Here is an 18,347-nt window from a genome sequence, read left to right as displayed (position 1 = left end):
ACTTTGGAAAAAAAAATGGTGCATGTCTAGCTTCCAGGTTTCCACACTGAGATCCAGAAGTCTTGTCAGATATTCTATAGGGAGAGTCTATTCTCTATTTCTCTCTCACTTCCAAATGTGCTGATCTTTGCTCCCTGTTCCATATCAGCCTAGTTCACCCTTATTTCCCATCTTTAGCCAGCTGAGTTTGATTAATTTGATCCTTCAGTGCAAAGTTGCCTTACCTTATGTTTCCTCCTTCTGCTCTTCCTGATCAATATTTTCTACCATAATAAAACTAAATGCTCTCTTTTCCCCCCTTCTCTCTGTCAGTTTTTGTTGGTGGTTTCCATTCCCGTCGTCTTTCCCCCTGCCATTGTCGTCTTCTTTGTTACTATCATTGTCAATAATTTTATTTGCTTTTTGTATCTTCCACAACTGTTTTAAAATCTGTCATTGCCTACCTCCTTCAAAAACAAAACAAAAAACCCCACTAATTTTGCTGTGACTCACTGTTGCTCTATCTATGACCTTCCCTTTCAGAGCAAAATGTACTTCTGGGGGAGTTGTGCACCAAAAAATTAAAAATTCTACACACTATATTTTCAAATTCTGCAAAATTCTGCATATTTTATTTGTCAAAATAACACAATATAATCACACTAGTTTCAATTATTTTTGGTCATTTATTTCAAAATACCTGTCAGCAAGTATGTCTGCAACAATACTGACAACAAAAAAGATTCAGGAACTTTTTTTTGACAAATAGATTTCTTACTAGGCATAGTAATAATTATTTTTAACTACAATACAGAGCCGTATTTCCCGTACCCCTCAGAAGCAGGGCAAAGGCTTGGGGGAGTCGGGGGTAATGGAGGAGCTGAGGGAGAGGGAAATAACTGCTGGGAAGGAGCCTGGATGTTAACATATAGGGTTGTTGGGTATGGGTGGGAAAAGTATGGAGGGATTTTGGAGGGATGGGAAGGGATTGTTAGGGAGCTTCTCCAATGCAGACCCTGACTGACCCCTAGTCTCTCCCATTCAGTCAGGCACATCTGACCCTGTCCCCATGTGTCCCTGCACCCCTGTGTGTCCATGCACTCGATCCACATGTGGCCCTGCACCCCTCCCCCATCCCTATGTGGCCCCACACCTCCCTTCCCCCCTGTGGCCCTGCACCTGCACTCCCATTCATCCCCTGCCCCAGTCTGGCCTCCCGCACTAGCCCTTATGAGCCCCTTGCTGACCCCCCAGTAGCCCCAGGCTATCTGTCTCCCCCTAGCTCCTGTCTCCTGACCTGGCCCGATAGGCACTGTGAAGAAGAAAGGCTTTCTCTTCCCTAGCTGGCCAGGAGCTGCTGCTCTGTTCTATCACAACAGCACCCTCTGGTGGGCAAAAGGTGGAACTGCAGCAGCTTTCCAGCAGATGCTTTTTTCTGCTCAAAAATGTGTGCGGCCCATTAATTATGTGAGCACACAGTGGCACAGAATTCCCCCAGGAGTAAAAATGTTTAAGAAAGTGGCTTCTGGCACATCAGTATCCTTGACCATTTCCAAGCTGCATTTTTATTTGGTCATTGCACAAAGAAATCAGTCTCAAGTGTAGTTAAACTATACTTTATGTTGATACTCTGTCTTCATGTTCGAGTGATGATTCCTGTTGTATTCCACTAAGAGATTACACATGTGCATCGTGCACCTGGAGTCTGAAAAATTGAAAGTAGTATCTATTGGTCTGCGCATTCTCCGTGGCTTGCCTCATACTTCCATTTGAGGTGATAAAGGGCAGGGTGGACCGAACACATCTCCTGCTCCTTCCCATTGCCACATCGTCTGGGTCGGAACTTCCAGTGTCCTGGTCTCTGACACACTTTTAAATAAGTTATACATAGTTTTAGGTTTATTTAGTAGTTTTTACCAGTTTCTTGTAGTTTTTCTTGTAGTTTTAGCAATTAATTTACATAGATTTGAGGGATGTTTTTTCTACACACACACACACACACACACACACACACGACTTCAAACTCTGCGCATCTTGCCCATGCTTCTTCTTGGTTAGTGACAAACAACAACACTGCCTCCACTGCTTGGGAGAAGCTCAAATCACATGCAGGTGCAGTATTTGCCAGTCTTTCCCAGTCACACATCAGAAGGCTGGTATCTCTGCCTCTGGAAGCACTTCATGGAACTTGCCATGAGGCCTCATTTGGACCCATGCCGGGGAACACTCCCCTCTCTTTCCCCCCCCCACCCTCCCCCACCCCAGTACATTGGCATGAATCAGCGAGGACCATGCCTCCTGCTACCACATCCAAATCTGGTGTCAGTGGAACCACCCTCATGGACCCAATGGCGGGGCCTAGTCAGGTGGCAAGGAAGCATACACATAAGCATGGGACTAAGTGTTCCTCAAAAGTAAAATAAAAGTGGTTGCCCCTTCCACGACTTCGAGCTCTGGGGATGGAGTTCACACTAAGACTTGTAGGCACAAGAAGAAATCCTGCAAACAATTGGATCCAGTGGCTCCAAGCTCCAGTCCACAGGTGGAGTCATCGCTGGCACCTCAAGAGACGCGGGATCCTCCCATTCTAGGAAAATCCACAACACTGGCATCAATACCAGGCAAAGAGAAGCTGCCACTGACACTGGGGAGAACCGGAACCATACTCGAGTCCCAGCATGCTTGCCTTACCATACCTGGAGTCCCCTGTTCGTCAGGCCACTCCACCTCTAGAGAGATTATTTCTCCACCACAGGATCTATCCCTGATACAGGACCCTTCACCAGCCGCTCCATTGGTCTACAGTACACGCTTCCAACGGTTCTGACTGTACCACCAGTTGAACCAGAGTCCACTTTCTCCTCCTCCGACGAATCAGAATCAGGAGAGGAACTGGCCATGTCCTTTCATCCCTATGTGCCTTCACAGAGACCACCACGTCCATGGCAGCATCCACCTTGGAGTCATTGGTACCCCATGCTGTGGAGGTCACAACAACCTCCCTTGGCTCTGACCTATTGGTCATATGGGGAGACCCTGGTCCCAGTATCCTCCCCTTGGAACTGGATTGGTCCGCAAGAGAACCTTCATCTGCCTTCCCTCTAAAAAAATTCCTGCTAGCAGGCGCTCGGATCCACTGGTAGAGGAAGAACCCCTTAGTCCAGTCCCAGCAGTGCTGCCAGAACCTGCAAGATTTCCCTCTTCATCTCTGGACAAAGTGGTGACTGCAGCATCCCCTGGTCCTCTGGATGACTTCAACCAATTTCAAGAACTATTGTGGAGATTCATGGGAGATCTCCAGATTCCCCTGGAAGAGATCTAGGATACCTAGCATAAGCCACTGAATATCCTTCACACCTTCGCACTGGCCAAAATTGCACTGCCAATTTACGACGTTATCCTGGACCCTGCCAGGACAGTACAGCACACCCGTGCCACATGCATGGCTACCCCCAATGGGACCAAAAAATATTACTGTGTTCCTGCCAAGGGATCTGAGTTCCTGTTTTCTCACCCTCCTCCAAACTCCCCGGTTGTCCAGGCGGTGACTGAATGAACCAAACAAGAACATCACCCTCAATCGACACCAGCCTATGAGGAGGGCAGGTGCAAGGTGTTTTCCTTGTCTAGCTTTCAATTTAGGATCACAAACAATCAGGCATTATTAGCCAAATATGATTTCCTGAATTACAGTATGTTTGAGGACTTTACTGATAGACTACCACCACATAATCAGGCTTGTTTTCAAGCGCTCATTGAGAAAGGGAGACTAGTAGCCAGGACAGCCCTCCAATTGGTGGAAGCAGCAGATACCTCTTTCTGGGCCATGGCTATGGCCATAGTTATGCATAGGGAGTCTTGGCTTCATTCTTTTTGTTTACCGAGGGAGGTGCAGAACACTACTGAAGACTTCCTTTTCCGTGAATTCCCATCTGAGGTGAGACAGGGAATTAGGGGAGCTTAGCTGCCAGTGGGTGCACCCACTAATTTTTCCCCGGAGCACCCACAGAGTCGGCGCCTATGATGTCAGACATTATGGGGTCCTTGTGTTTCCTTATCTTGACAACAGGGATCTAGCCACACAGTCCAAGCAAGATGCTCAACCTCCATGTTGCTCAACCTCCTTTCATCTCTTGGAGTCAGTGTCAACATCAAGAAATCGATCATAGACCCCACACTAACTCTGGACCTCATAGGGATTAAGATTAGTTTGGTCACAGCACAGGCCTACTTGCCGAAAGACAGGTTCCAGGCAATGAGCGATGTCATAAGCCATATCATGAGCAATCCTCATGTACCAGCCAGGACTTGCCTGTCCCTCTAGGGCCACATGACTTCGTGTACATACATGACCCCTTTCACACACCTCCACCTTTGCTGCCTTCAGACGTGGCTCCAATCCATTTACTCACCTGGCAGTCACTCCATCGATTTCATGCTGACAGTCCCTGCCAAAGTACTGTCATCCCTCCAGTGGTGGACAGACCCACATCACGTATGCATGTGGGTTCCCTTCCTTCCCTAGTCCCTAGATAAGATAGTCATCACTAATGCATCTCTGATGGGGTGGGGAAACCACGTGGACGATCAATTGACACAGGGCATGTAGTCTCCCCGAGAATCCAGGATGCATATAAATGTCCTGGAACTCTGAGTTTTAAGGCAAGTATGCCGCTCATTTCTTTGGTTTATTAGTTCCCATTACATTCTCATCATGTCAGACATCATCACCACTGTTTTCTAAATCAACGAATTGGGGGAATGAGATCAGCCACTGTACGCGTAGAAGCAGTCAGTCTCTGGAATTGGTGCATCAATCACCACATCATCTGTCCACCGCTTGTCTTCCTGGGTCACAGAATGTACTTGCGACCTCACTCAGCAGACATTCTGCAATCAAATACAAGTGGGAAATTCACAGTTGAGTATCAGTGTTCCCTCTAATTTTTCCCACCCATGTGCAGAATGAATTTTGTTTATGTGCACCAATATGGAGGTGATGTGTGACACATCATATTGGAGCACATAACAAAATTCATGTGGTGGGGGTGGGATCGAGGGGTTGGCATGTCGGAGGGGGCTCAGGGCTTGGTTGGGGGGCAGGCGTATGGGGGGTCCGGCTGGGGGTGCAGGTTCTGGGGTGGGGTTGGGGACAAGGAATTTGGGGTGCAAGAGGGTGCTCCGGGGCTATGGCGGGGAGAGAGGACTCCCGCCAGTGCTCTCTCCCCGCAGCAGCACCTGGGTTGGGAGGGAGAGGCGCTTTTCCCCACCGCAGGAGCGCTGGGCCTTCGGGATAGGTGCCCCTCCCCCGGCCCCAGCAGGTCAGGGCTGCAGGCTCAGTTACAGCTTGATCCACGTGGCTGCCAGAAACACTTAAAGCTCCACCTGTTTGTAGCAGGAGATTGTTTGGAAAAAAATTTTTCTTTCTCATTTATTTGAAAGGCTGGAATACACTAAATTATTAACCAGAATCTCCTTTGTGGTCCATTCATCTGCATGGATGAATTTTTTGGTTACAAGACATGACAGTTGCTTTGGGAAATGACAGTTGCTTCAGGCAATACAACATTACACTGTGATGGCTGAGTGATGGGAAAACACGAGGAGGAGAATTTCTGACCCCTTTCCCATTTCAGAGGGGAAGAGCCTGATTCCTGAATCACCTCCTGAATCCCGTGTGTCACTGAAATGCCTGGTACAGAAATGTCAGCAAAGTTCTATTTCTTTCACTGGTATAAGGACTTCTGCTCGATCATAAGTCGGTTCATTTATAAGCCGACCCCCCCCAAGATGAATAAGTAAAAATGGAAACTTTTTATGACTCATTCATAAGCCGACCCTATAATTCAGGGGTCGACAAACTTTGGCTCCCGGGCCATCAGGATAAGCCGCTGGCGGGCCAAGATGGTTTGTTTACCTCGACCTCGAGGGTCCACAGGCACGGAAGTAAACCTAAGTAAACAAAATGTCCCGGCCCACCAGTGGCTTACCCTGATGGGCCAGGACAGCAACTGGTGGGGATATTTGGGGGGGGGGGGGGTTGGAGGTCAGGGGAGTAACCCCTGTGACCACTCCCCACATGACCCCACCCCTAGCCCTGGACCCCCACACTCTCCCCATCCCATCCCTTCCCATCTTAGCTGGGGTGGGCCAGGGGAGGATGTCTCTGGCCAGGTTGGAGCTGCTCCGGCTGGCTGGGCGGCGCGGCCACAGCCTGCTCCGGCGGGCCAGGCGGCGCAGCGCGGCCACAGCCTGCCAGCCCCGGAGCTGCAGCTGCTTTGGAGGCTGGAGGGAGAGCACGGTGGCCAGAAGTGGAGAGACTCTGGTCCCGCCTCTTCCCTTCTGTCTCTGCTGCCTCTCCTTGCCCCCTCTCTTGGGGGGAGGAGCTGTCTCCCCACCTCTCCCTCCCTATACCCATTCATAAGCCGACCCCCTTCTCTGATGCTTCCCTTTTTTACTAAAAAAATTCGGCTTATGAACGAGTATATACGGTACTTTATTGAAATGTTAAGTGCTTGGTTCAATTTTTTATTAGGGAATTTTTAACCAAGGCGCTTATGCAGAATTCAAGGCTAAACCTACAGCCTGGTTTGGGAAGGCTTGTTAATATAAGGAATAAACCAATACTGGAAAAATCAACCCAGTGTGCTAGTTAACCATAGAATGTTAAGGAATTTTTTTTCTGCTTTAATGAAAAGGCTAATTTCTTTAATACCTTTACTCTCCATTCCCCTCATGAAAGTCCAGAATTTAGAGAAGACAGAAAATTAAGAACCAGGGCTGAGTGAATCTCTGACATGATGGTTTGGTGCTTTCAATTGCCTGAAAAGCCTCATTCATATGCAGTCGTAGGTACAGACTAAATTTTGTGAAGTAATGTCTGTCCCGATGTAAGAGAAACAGTTTAGGTTCTGCCACCATTCATCTTCCCCTCCCCCCCCCCCGCCCCTCCCGCAGCTAGATGATGTGATTTAAATAATTTTTAAAGCTTGAAAAGATCTAATTGATATATTTTTAAACTGAATCCTCCGATCAGGAAAACTCTTCATACTTTTTTCACCTGTTTGGGTGGATAGACCAATCGTCTGGGGTCACAAACATTAATAGTTCACGAATGTAACTAGATTATTGTATCAGTAGAGTAGGATTCAAGTGAAAAATCCTTGTTCCAATAAAGGGTCACTTTCATGTTAAAAATCATAACTATGAAAACAAATTTCATTATCTGTTACAAACAAAATCTTAAAACTTTTCAAGGTGAAGTGGTCGGTTAACACCTCTCCAGGCATAGGGGGGAAAGATGGAGAGGAAGAACTGTAGGGGGGGTAAATGGGTTATAGATAGTTGGCTTATTACAACAATCTATAACCCGCTTAACTCTCCTCCCAGCTTTTTTTTCCCTCTTACTCCCTGATGACTGGAGAGGTATTATTGGGTCTCTTCACTTGAATGGTCCCTTGATATATGTGTTAATTACTTACGCTAAACAATCTGTTTCACCTTGTATTAGCTATGACATTCTGAGTACATTTCCCAGACCCGAAGAAGAGCTCGGTGTAAGATTGAAAGCTTGTCTGTCTCACCAATACCCGGTAGAAGTTGGTCTAATAAAAGATATTATCTCACCCACCTTGTGTCGCTAATGTCCTGGGACCAACGCAATTACTACACTGCATAAAACTTTTTAATAACTTTTTAATAACTTTAAAAGTTGAATTTCTTTCATTGTTTATTATTTACTTTATATTTCTCTCCACCTGAACAATGAAAATAGATAGTCAATTGCATTCTAGTTTCATGTTCTTATGCCCTCATGCAGTGCTGCAATCTTTCAGTTGCAAACACTGCAGGTGAATGTTTACCTGCTGGAAAAATTTGTGTCCAATATTTTAAAATGTATGGAAATATTGCTATTAGTCTTAAGCTTTTACAGAAAAAAATGGTATTAAACAGTAAAGTTGACTTGATAAACGTCCCTTTTAAGATTCTGACCTCATGGCAGCTCCAACTGTTTGCTTGTCAAGATGAGATTAATGCATAGGTAGATAGCTTTACATTTTTCCTTTTGTATTTTTAAATTGTGATTGTTTTGCTTGCTATCAGAAGCAGTTTTTGTTGAAATAAGATTTCTTCATCTCAACATTGCTGTGGAAAGAATCCTGTGTGACACAACTGGAATTTTCCAACTCTGTCCAATAATCCAGTTAACCACATGTCTATAACCCCTGAAACCTCCTTACTGGTATTTACTGGTTTTGATGTAATGTTTTGTGTTTAAAGTTGAGTCAATTTTCTGTATTAAATAATTCAATGCGACCAATGCTGAAAAGTATAATTCTAGCTTAAGTGAATCGGCAAATTGAGCATCTGACATGAAGATGGGAAATGGGAATGTTGGATTTGAAAAAGGAAGCCATAGTCATTTGTCTTATTAATCTACTTCAATCATACTGATGACGTTGCATTTGTATTAAAATATTGTATGCCATTTCCTAGTTTAATGAGGAGAAAGGGATTTCAGAGTTTCTTCTATAGTGTGCCTTAAGGACTTCATCCTACCACAGCTGTAGTTTTTCCATTCATTAGACTTGGTGTTTCGGTGGAGGTAGTGTTAGAATGAATAAACACTGCTGCTTATTCTAGCAATAGATAACAGATAAGAGAAAATTGTTACCTGTGCTGACTGTTACAGTAGTGGCATTATTTATTAAGAAGTTAAGTAAAACCATTGGGAAGATTTTTTTCTTAGTATATTTTATTCATCTTCAAGTTTCCTTTTCTTCATTTCATCCCATTACTTCTATTTTAAATCCCTCATGTGGCATTCTAAATAATTCCTCTTTCTCATGTTTTGCACACACTTCAACTATTCATAGTCTGTTGCGTCTTCCCTTAGTTATAAATTAGCCTAGCTATACATATTTAGCTCTTCTACATTTCCTATTAACTCAGTTCCTCCTGCTCCCTACTTATTTTTGTTGTTGTTTTCTGAACTCACTCCAGTGTTTGGTAATGAAGTGTTCTGAACTGAATCCAGCATTCCAGATAACATCACAACAAAGCCATACAATATAATGCGTATATACAAGGAGCCCAAAATTGCATTGGCTTTTTTGGTGTTAAAGTCTCCTGACAAAACTCATGTCTAATTTGTTCAGTATCATCCTTAAGCCTATTTCTGTATTACTACTTTCCAGGTTTCTCCTACCATTTTTATTCCCCTGACATTTGCATTTTTTTAGAGCTGAATCCTAATTTTATTTTCTACTACCTTCTTGTCCTCTAGATTTCATTGTATTTTTTGTCCTCACACCACTTCCAACTTCTATAACTATGGTCATTTTTAACGTCCTTTAGTATGGAATATGATCAGGCCTAACAACAGTGGCTGAAGTACTCAGCTATCTTCCATTTCCCAAATCCAGTACTTTGCTGTCATTACCCTTATTGTTCATGGTCTTTCACCTTTATTAGATTGTGAGATTTTGACACAGCACTATATTAAATGCTTGAATACAAGCCTACTATATTGCCTCAACCATGTTACTTTCATCCCTTTTGTGTATTCCTGTTCTAAAAAGGAAAAAATAAAAAAGCAATTGTCAAATTGAGAAGGATTCTGGGTCGAACATTGTACTAGTCTTCTGGATGGAAAATGCTCGTGTGCTGTTCCATGCCCTTCCTGCCAACACACCTACTGGAGAATTGTTTCTATACTATCTTACTTAGAAATGAAGCCTGATCGAAAAGTTAGAGAAAATGGCAGCCTTGTATTTAATGGACATATAAGGTATTTTAAAATCTTTGTCTAAATTTGAGCAGCACAGGCAATCTTAAATCTGGCATTTCCTGTTGAGATTTTGGGGGAGGGATGGTAATATAGGGTTTTTTTGGATGTCATAAACAGAGAAATGAATGTAAACACAGTTCAACGGAATTCTTCCAGGTTTAGCCAGTCATAGGATTTGTAACTCAGGTCAGATCCTGTCTGCCTCAGATCCAAGATTCTTCTTGGTAGAGGGGTTACTTTCATATCTCTTATATCCACTATGAAGTTTTAATGAGCCACACTTGGAGTAGTGAGTTGGCAAGACTCCTGTTTCTTTCAGCAGGATGGACTTAGTTAAAAGAGTGGGTTCATAGGACAACAATGCCAGCTTCTTACACTGTGCTGCTATTAACACCTTACAGTGTGAAAACTGGAAGATTTTAAATCACATTCACTTCTCACCCCATATGTATGTATATTTGTTTTTTTTTTTTTTTTTTTTTACTTACCCAAACTGAGTGAAGTGCAAATGTTATCAGAACTTGTCTGGTTTCTTTATAATCAGTTTCATTTTTTTTAGTTCTCCCAAACACAATGAATAGACTAATGTGAGTTTCTGACACTGCAGTGGGAGTGAGTGTTTAAATCCCAAAGCCCATGTTTACATTGATGCTAAAATATTCATGAAGGATTTTCTATTAATAGTTTTGCATAACCTGAATGTTGAACCTGAACTCCTTGACATAGTTTCTTTAAGGGTCAACTAAAAAGTCCACCAACTCTCTGGGATATGACGTGATAGATATCCTGAATGTTGGTAGCGCACATACTTGTCTGTGATCAGACATGAGAGAAACAGACATGGATTCTAAATTCAAAACCAGAAAACAATAAAGTGGTAAATTGTATATAGTGTAATTGAAAGACATTTCCTATTAGTGCACATGTTGCATAGTAGAACAATCTCTATGATTACCTTGAAAGTAACGTAGAGCAGAAAGTGATAATTTGCTTCATATGGTGCCTAGTAGCTTACCAACAGCACATTTTTTGTAATCTATAAACTTTTATGTATAAATTAGCATACGTGTCTATTGGTTGACTTGGATTTGAGTAAATTCTTTCAGGTATACTCTAGTAATGTTGGTGAGCTGCCCACTTGTTTTTGAGTGTGGTGTTATTTTGTTCAGCAAGTTCATGGCAATATTGGTCCTTCTTCTCACAAAAGATTCATTCTGCAATATTTGTGTGTGAGCAGATTTCACAATGAGAATGCTGGGGCATGCATTCATGTCTGCCAATTTCCCTGAATATAGCAGTTCAAAGGGATTTTATGATAACCTTTGTCATACATTCATGAATGTTTGTTCATGTCAGTAGGGGTATTTGAAACTGACAGTCATTGTACAATAGCAAGAGTCAACCACAGACTTGTTTGAGATACAGCAATGGTGTTATGTCTTGAATAAAAGTGCAGTTTTACATACCATTTTGTCTGTAGAGTTGAAACCAGGATATCAGTCGTTAACAATTCAAGGACAAGAAAAACACATTCATAGCAACGTGAAATTTGCTTTTACTACACCAAACATTGTTCAGCATGCTATCTAAGCTGAATTTATGTAGTACAGTTAGTTTTCTGAAGCAAGCACAATACACTGAATCAACTTTAGATTAATTTCTGGATCGATTGTACTACATCGAATTTTAGTTTCTGATGGCTTTCTTGTGTTCCAAGGCTTGACTCTCCCCTTGTTTGTAAACACATGTTCATAAGCCATCTTTCAAAGATATGTGTTGATATTCTCAGTGTACTAGAGAATTAGTTCAAGTCCTTGAAGGGATGTGCACAGGATTTTTTAAAAACTGATGTTATGCCCTGTGTTGCTTCTGTATGACATATAAAGAAGGTCTGAAAAGGTGGTTTATTTTGCTTTAGGTTTTTGTTTTGTTTTTTACTGCTGCTTTTTCTCCCCCACTGCAACTTGAGACCATTACTCCTTGTTCTGTCATCTGCTACCACTGAGAACAGTCTAGATTCATCCTCCTTGGAACCCCCTTTCAGGTAGTTGAAAGCAGCAATCAAATCCCCCCTCATTCTTCTCTTCTGCAGACTAAACAATCCCAGTTCCCTCAGCCTCTCCTCATAAGTCGTGTGTTCCAGCCCCCTAATAATTTTTGTTGCCCTCCACTGGACTCTTTCCAATTTTTCCACATCCTTGTAGTGTGAGGCCCAAAACTGGACACAGTACTGTGGGGGAGGTTTAGGTTGGATAGTAGGAAAAAGTTTTTCACTAGGAGGGTGGTGAAGCACTGGAATGGGTTACCTAGGGAGGTGGTGGAATCTCCTTCCTTAGAGGTTTTTAAGGTCAGGCTTGACAAAGCCCTGGCTGTGATGATTTAGTTGGGAATTGGTCCTGCTTTGAACAGGGGGTTGGACTAGATGACCTTCTGAGGTCCCTTCCAACCCTGATATTCTATGATTCTATGAAAAAATATCAGAAAAGTGTCAAGTGTGGTATCTCCTGGTTTTGCGGAGGAGCTCAGTGAAATGTTAAGGGTATTTATTGTGAGCTCTCAGTCCTTTATTGAAGGTTGTATTGCATCTATTAAAAAAAAGTCTTATCCAAAATATCAGGCAGTGAAATAATAGGTATTAACAAAAACAGAGTTTTAAACAGTCATACTAAAAATCCCTTGCCAGCTCAATTGCTCAACTTTTAATCTCCCCTGTGATGTTATTTAATTAATTCTCTAGGTCTTCTCCAGTAGAGTTTTCCACGGCAGACCTGAATTTTTAATGTAAAAACACAACTAAATTTGGTTTAGTCTTGTTTAACCCTTTCAGACCTGTATGGGTGGGTGTATAAAATTTAAAAAGGCATAAGGCCACTGTTTTTCCTCCTACCTCTTTGGAGGTCACCTTTAAGATCAACCTTGCAAAATTCTGTTTGCTCATGATGAGTAGGTTTGGTTTGGGGTGAGGGGTTAATGGGGGGAAAATACCTTTAGTTTATTCATTAAAGTTAACGGACTCAGGGCAGGTCTACACTTAAAATGCTGCATTGGTGCCACTGCGCTGCTTAAATTAAGATGGTCCTATGCCAACAGGAAAGCTTCACCCATCAGCTTAATTAATCCATCTGCATGAGAGGCAGTAGCTACATTGATGGGAGAAGCTCTCCTGCCGACATAGTGCTGTCTACACCAGGGGTTAGGTCAGAATAACTACGTACCTCAGGGATGTGTATTTTTCACATCCATGAGCAATGTAGTTATGCCAATATAAGTCTGTAGTACAGACCTGGCCTCAGACTCTAGAGATATAGGCAAGAAATTCTAAAGCCAAGGACTCTTAACCCAAGAACACCTTGCCAGATATTCAGTTTGTAGTTTTTTGAGAGCACCCTAACTCATCTCAGATGTTGTGCTAGCACCTAAGGTAGTCTCTCAGGTAGCTAGAACTTAAATATTTCATCTGTCTCAAGTCTTCATTTTCTTGTTCTGAAATTCTTGACATACCCTTGGAAAAGGGCAAAGTGAGATTCTCTTCTCCCTCAGCCTCCAGAAAGTCAGCTCATATTATTCTTGACCATAGCTCTACAACTGTCCCTTCAAAAATGGATTGGAAGAGGAAATCTTCAACCATATTGCACACTGTGATCATATAAGTAACTCCCTACTTAATTCACAATATTGCAAAAATTGCAGATCCTGCAATATTAGGCTTCCGCTGCAGTTTTGCAGCCATGTGCGGGGCTGACAGCAGCAGCCCCCGGTGTCAGCCCCAGACTCCCACTCTCAGCCCCACGCAACTGACAGCAGAAAGTCACAAAAAAGTAATAATGGACCTTATTACCGCAAATAAGGTCCATTATTACTTTTCTGCGATTTTTCATAGCTTGTCCGCAACTCAGCCGCAGTGGTGACTTCTAGTGATTAGGGCTCAGGAGGCCTGGGTTCATCTCCAGCTCTGCTGCTGGTGTACTTGGGTGATCTTGTGAAAATCATTTCCCACCCTGTCCCTCAGTTTTCCCATCAATTAAATGGGGATAATGATACTGCCCTCCTTTTGTAAAAGGCTTTGTGATCTAAAGATGAAAAGTGCTATCTAAGAGGTAGCAATTATTATTTTATTATTATTATTATTATCAAGGGGAGAAGTTGCCACCTTGTGACAAAATGCACAAAAATGTGATTTGTAAGTCTCATTTTACATGCAGAGAAGATGTGGAGCAAAGAAGGGAGATGCAGAAGCAGTAGAAGAAAGAGTCAAATTAGAATTGCCAGGTAAATGTGTGGCTTTCTTTATTGGTGAATGGGTTTAGATTTTGAGACCTTTTGGTATGTGTGAGATGTACTTCCATGTGAACCCTTCCTTAAAAGGTCTAAGAAGACATAATTGTATATGCACTTTCTGTCCAGGAATTACAGGTGGATCAGGACAGAATTTCAAAATGATTAAATAGAACATCTGAGATACTTAAAGTAATATTAAAAATAAGGAAAAATGAAAAAGGTGCAATTTAACTTTGTATTTGAGAAGTTATAAATATTGTATCTCACTTTAGAGCACATCCTGGAACTTCCATTGCAAGTAATATCGCTTCTCGGCCTTATAGCTAAGATGTGAAAAAATTATCTAAGTTATATAACATTTCGATACATACTATTTTAATGTTCTCTTTTCCTTTTTCATACTACTTCCATTTTTCACCTTTGTGTACAGAGATGCTGCAGTGATACCTCTGTGCACTTCTGTTGTCTCTATCTCCATGGTAGCTGTGATCTTGAAATTGTTCTGCATTAACAACTTTCAGTGCTTCAGTGAATGGTAATTTTGTATTTCAGAAAAAAATATAGGATTGGTAGTAATTTTCATGTGTTCTAAAACATCCTGGAATCTTTCCTTTATTTAAAAAGTAGTTCTGTAACAAATATTTTCCCTTACTCTCTAAGACACGATCTGTTGTGGTTTCTTTATCTCCAGAATCAATATTTTTTAGCCTGTAAAAGGCCTTATGTCTTAAGGACTTTAAAACAAAGGTTTTTAAACAGATGATAAACTGCAGTTGCCACATTAAAAAACCTAAGAAACTAAAAGGGGAGGATCTCCCAGATGGTTCTAATAAAACAAGGAAAACAGCAAAGGAGTTATGGGGGCAAGAATTGAAATTCAAGTCACAGTCATAGTGCAAGGTTTGGTTTCATACAAGGAAGGAAAAAGTTACACATGAGCCTTTTTGTGTTCTTCAAATCATTCCTTTCAAATTTTCCTATTGTCATATTGCTGCTGTTTTTTCATGTCCATCACCTTACCTGAAGAGTTATACCATTCAGCCAGAGCTTCCATTCCAAGGATAGGTTTCAGAGTAGCAGCCGTGTTAGTCTGTATCTGCAAAAAGAACAGGAGGACTACAGCCCACTATGCATCCGAAGAAGTGGGCTGTAGTCCACGAAAGCTTATGCTCTAATAAATTTGTTAGTCTCTAAGGTGCCACAAGTCTTCCTGTTCTTATTCCAAGGATAGTGACAGTCACCCAGAAGATTTATAAAAGTCTGAAACACTACTTAAAAATCCATCTTTTCAGCAACTCTTCGCATAAAAGCTTTGCTTTATCATCAGGGCCGGCTCCAGGGTTTTGGCCGCCCCAAGCAGCCCCAAAAAAAAAAAAATCGCGCTCTGCGGTGGCAATTCGGCGGAAGGTCCTTCACTCCAAGCGGGAGCAAGGGACCATCCGCCGAATTGCCGCCGAATAGCTGGACCTGCTGCCCCTTTCCGGAGTGGCCACCCCAAGCACCTGCTTGCCAGGCTGGTGCCTGGAACTGGCCCTGTTTATCATCATGGCAAAGAACAGAACGAAGAAATCCAGGGAACTTCTAACACTGTAGGCACTCCTATTCTTTCCTCCTGTCTTCCTTCTCCAAAGAAAGTGCACTTGTTTGTTCATTTTACTAAGCATTTTTTTGGTCCAGTTGAAACAAAATTTGAAAGCTAGTTTCCCAGTAACCACCAAAGTCCTAGCATAGACGTATTTTCATCATCGGTATTGAAATACGGAAATGATTATACAGCATAGTTCACCATAAGGATCGTATCTCATGCCTCTATTTCAGGGGTTCTCAAACTTCATTGCACCACGACCCTCTTCTGATCTTAAAGCCGAGGTAGGTATAAATGTCAAGGTTTGTGGTTGTTGTGGCCAGTAAATGCATTTTGCATAAATAAATTATTTGGGGTGGGGGGGAACCACTCAAAAAGTTCTTAAGCTTTCTTCCAAACTGAGCAACCAGTTTTCTCAGTCAATCACTTTCATCAGGGAGGAAACAAAGTTGTTCTGAAAGTACCTACAAATTCTTGATCTAAATGGCAGACCTTCTGGACATTTTCTTCTAGAGTCAAAGAATCTTCCAAATTTGTAGTACAGAAGTCAGCACAACTTCCTTCAACAGCTCAGGCAACAACAGGTATTATAATTTTGCTATATTAGGAATCCTTAAGCCTAAGGAGGACATTAGACATTTTCTTTTCTCCTTCTGGACCAGTTCTACCTCCGACAGTATCACTCTACATTTCATACAAAAAGGGTGATGCCTTATAGGATTTCAAGTTTTTTTTTTTCATTCTTTCCTTTATCTTCCAGCAGTGAATTTACATTAAAAATTTATGCATCTTGAAATAGGAGCTAAAATTCCAGTTTTACCCTCTGAGCTACACCTATTTGTTTCCTCCTTCTTTCCTCCTTTGAGTCCAGACTACCTGTGCTGGACTGTTAAAACACTGCACTCTGACCACCAGGAGAAGACTTCTGAAAGTGAAACTATATAAACTAGAACAAGATGGCTAGAAGAATTGCTTATGAGATCCTAATTCATTTCAGAGGGTTTTCGGTTCTGTGATGTAATAAGAACCTAAAGAAGAGCTGGTTCTGGACTGAAATGGGATGTAGGATAGGAAAGTAATTTAAGAAGGAAATCCAGAACCAAGTCTAACAGTAGATTTTTTTTTTCTTTTTTTTAAAGTAAACCTGTAAGTAGGTAGAAGGCACCAAAGAAGGCAGGGTCTCCAAACAACTACAGGGCAGGGAGGGGAAAAAATCCACAATTTATTTATTTATTTTTTTAGACAAGAGGTGAGGTTGAGTCAGTACCTCTGAAAATGACAAATACTTTTTCTTGTAATTTTGCCAATGATTAGAAAGTGGCATTTTTTTAAAAAAAACATCATTTTAACAGCAGAAAACTGGCCAGTCATTCAACTATTTATTATGCTTAGTACTATTGTTCCACTGCTTACCTTGTCTCCTCTCCCCCCACCCCCATTTGTTTGTTTTAGCCACCTGTTGTATCTGGTCACTTGTATAGATTACCTGTTTGGGGCAGGCACTGTCTTTCTTTCTTTATAGTGTGTGTACATGTACACTGTCTAATGCAGGGGTGGGCAAACTTTTTGGCCTGAGGGCCACATCTGTGTATGGAAATTGTATGGCGGGCCATGAATGCTCATGAAATTGGGGGTTGGGGTGCAGGAGGGTGTGAGGTCTCTGGCTGGGGGTGTGGGCTCTGGGGTGGGGCCAGAAATGAGGAGTTCAGGGTGCAGGAGGGGGCTTCAGACTGGGGCAGAGGATTGGGGTGCGGGCGGCGGGTGTGAGGCCTCTGGCTGGGGGTGCAGGCTCTTGGATGGGGCTGGGTATGAGGGGTTGGGGTGTAGGAGTGTGCTCCGGGCTGGGACTGAGGGTTTCAGATGGTGGGAGAGGGATCAGGGCTGGGGCAGGGGGTCGGGGTGCAGGCTCTGGGCGGCGCTTACTTCAAGCAGCTCCTGAAAACAGCACCATGTTCCCCCTCCAGCTGCTACGCAGAGGTGCGGCCAGGCTGCTCTGTACGTTGTCCTGTCCCTAGGTACCGCCCCTGCAGCTCCAACTGACATCAGTTCCCAGCCAATGGGAGCTGTGGGGGTGGGGCTTGGGGCAGGGGCAGCGTGCAGAGCCCCCTGGCTGCCCCTACGTGTAGGAGCCGGGGGAGGGATATGCCACTGCTTCCAGGAGCCGCATGGAGCTACAGTACGCGCAGAGCAGGAAAACCCCAGACCCCACTCCCTGGCTGGAGCACCGGAGCGGGGCAAACCCTGGGCCCCACTACTCGGCAGGAGCTCGAGGGCTGGATTAAAACATCCCAAGGGCCTGTTCCGGCCCCCGGGTCGTAGTGCCCACCGCTGGCCTAGTGCAATAGTGAGAGACAAGCTTTTCTAATATCTCCACTGTTTATAGCCGTCCTGTGAAATTTGGCAGGGGAAAAGATTTTGGGCTAGGAGAGTGCCTTTTCTTTATCCTATGAAATTCAATTCAGATTTTATTGAGATATAAGCTGTTGAAAATTGCTATTTCCTGTTTCTTGCTTGTATGGCTCAGGGAAAATCTGGCACCATGGCAAAATAACTGAACATGAATATTCTAAGATTGGGTCCATGCCATTGCAGTAGCTGCAGCAGATACTGCCCTGGGAGCACTTGGGAGCTGCTAGAGAAGCTGTATAAAGTTGAGGGGACAGCACCAGACACGCTTTCCCGAACAAGCCAGGGCCTCACTTGTGAGTCTGCATT

At 43.0% G+C, this 18,347-nt stretch overlaps 1 protein-coding gene across 5 annotated transcripts in view; it reads left to right on the top strand.

Moving 5' to 3' along the window:
• PEAK1 (pseudopodium enriched atypical kinase 1) overlaps positions 1 to 18,347 on the top strand; it is a 216,450-nt gene that overhangs the window by 74,443 nt on the left and 123,660 nt on the right. The window contains exon 4 of one of the 5 annotated variants that reach the window (XM_054041610.1): positions 13,972 to 14,038. The exons of the other annotated variants lie outside the window; for them this stretch is intronic. The gene's annotated coding sequence lies outside the window, so the exon portion shown is untranslated. The remainder of the gene's footprint in view (positions 1 to 13,971; positions 14,039 to 18,347) is intronic. 5 annotated transcript variants of the gene reach the window in all.

Source organism: Malaclemys terrapin, chromosome 10 (genome assembly GCF_027887155.1).
Source record: "Malaclemys terrapin pileata isolate rMalTer1 chromosome 10, rMalTer1.hap1, whole genome shotgun sequence".
NCBI lineage: Eukaryota > Metazoa > Chordata > Testudines > Emydidae > Malaclemys > Malaclemys terrapin.
The sequence above is the reverse complement of the archived record's forward strand: the minus strand, read 5'-3'. Positions and strand labels throughout refer to the sequence as shown.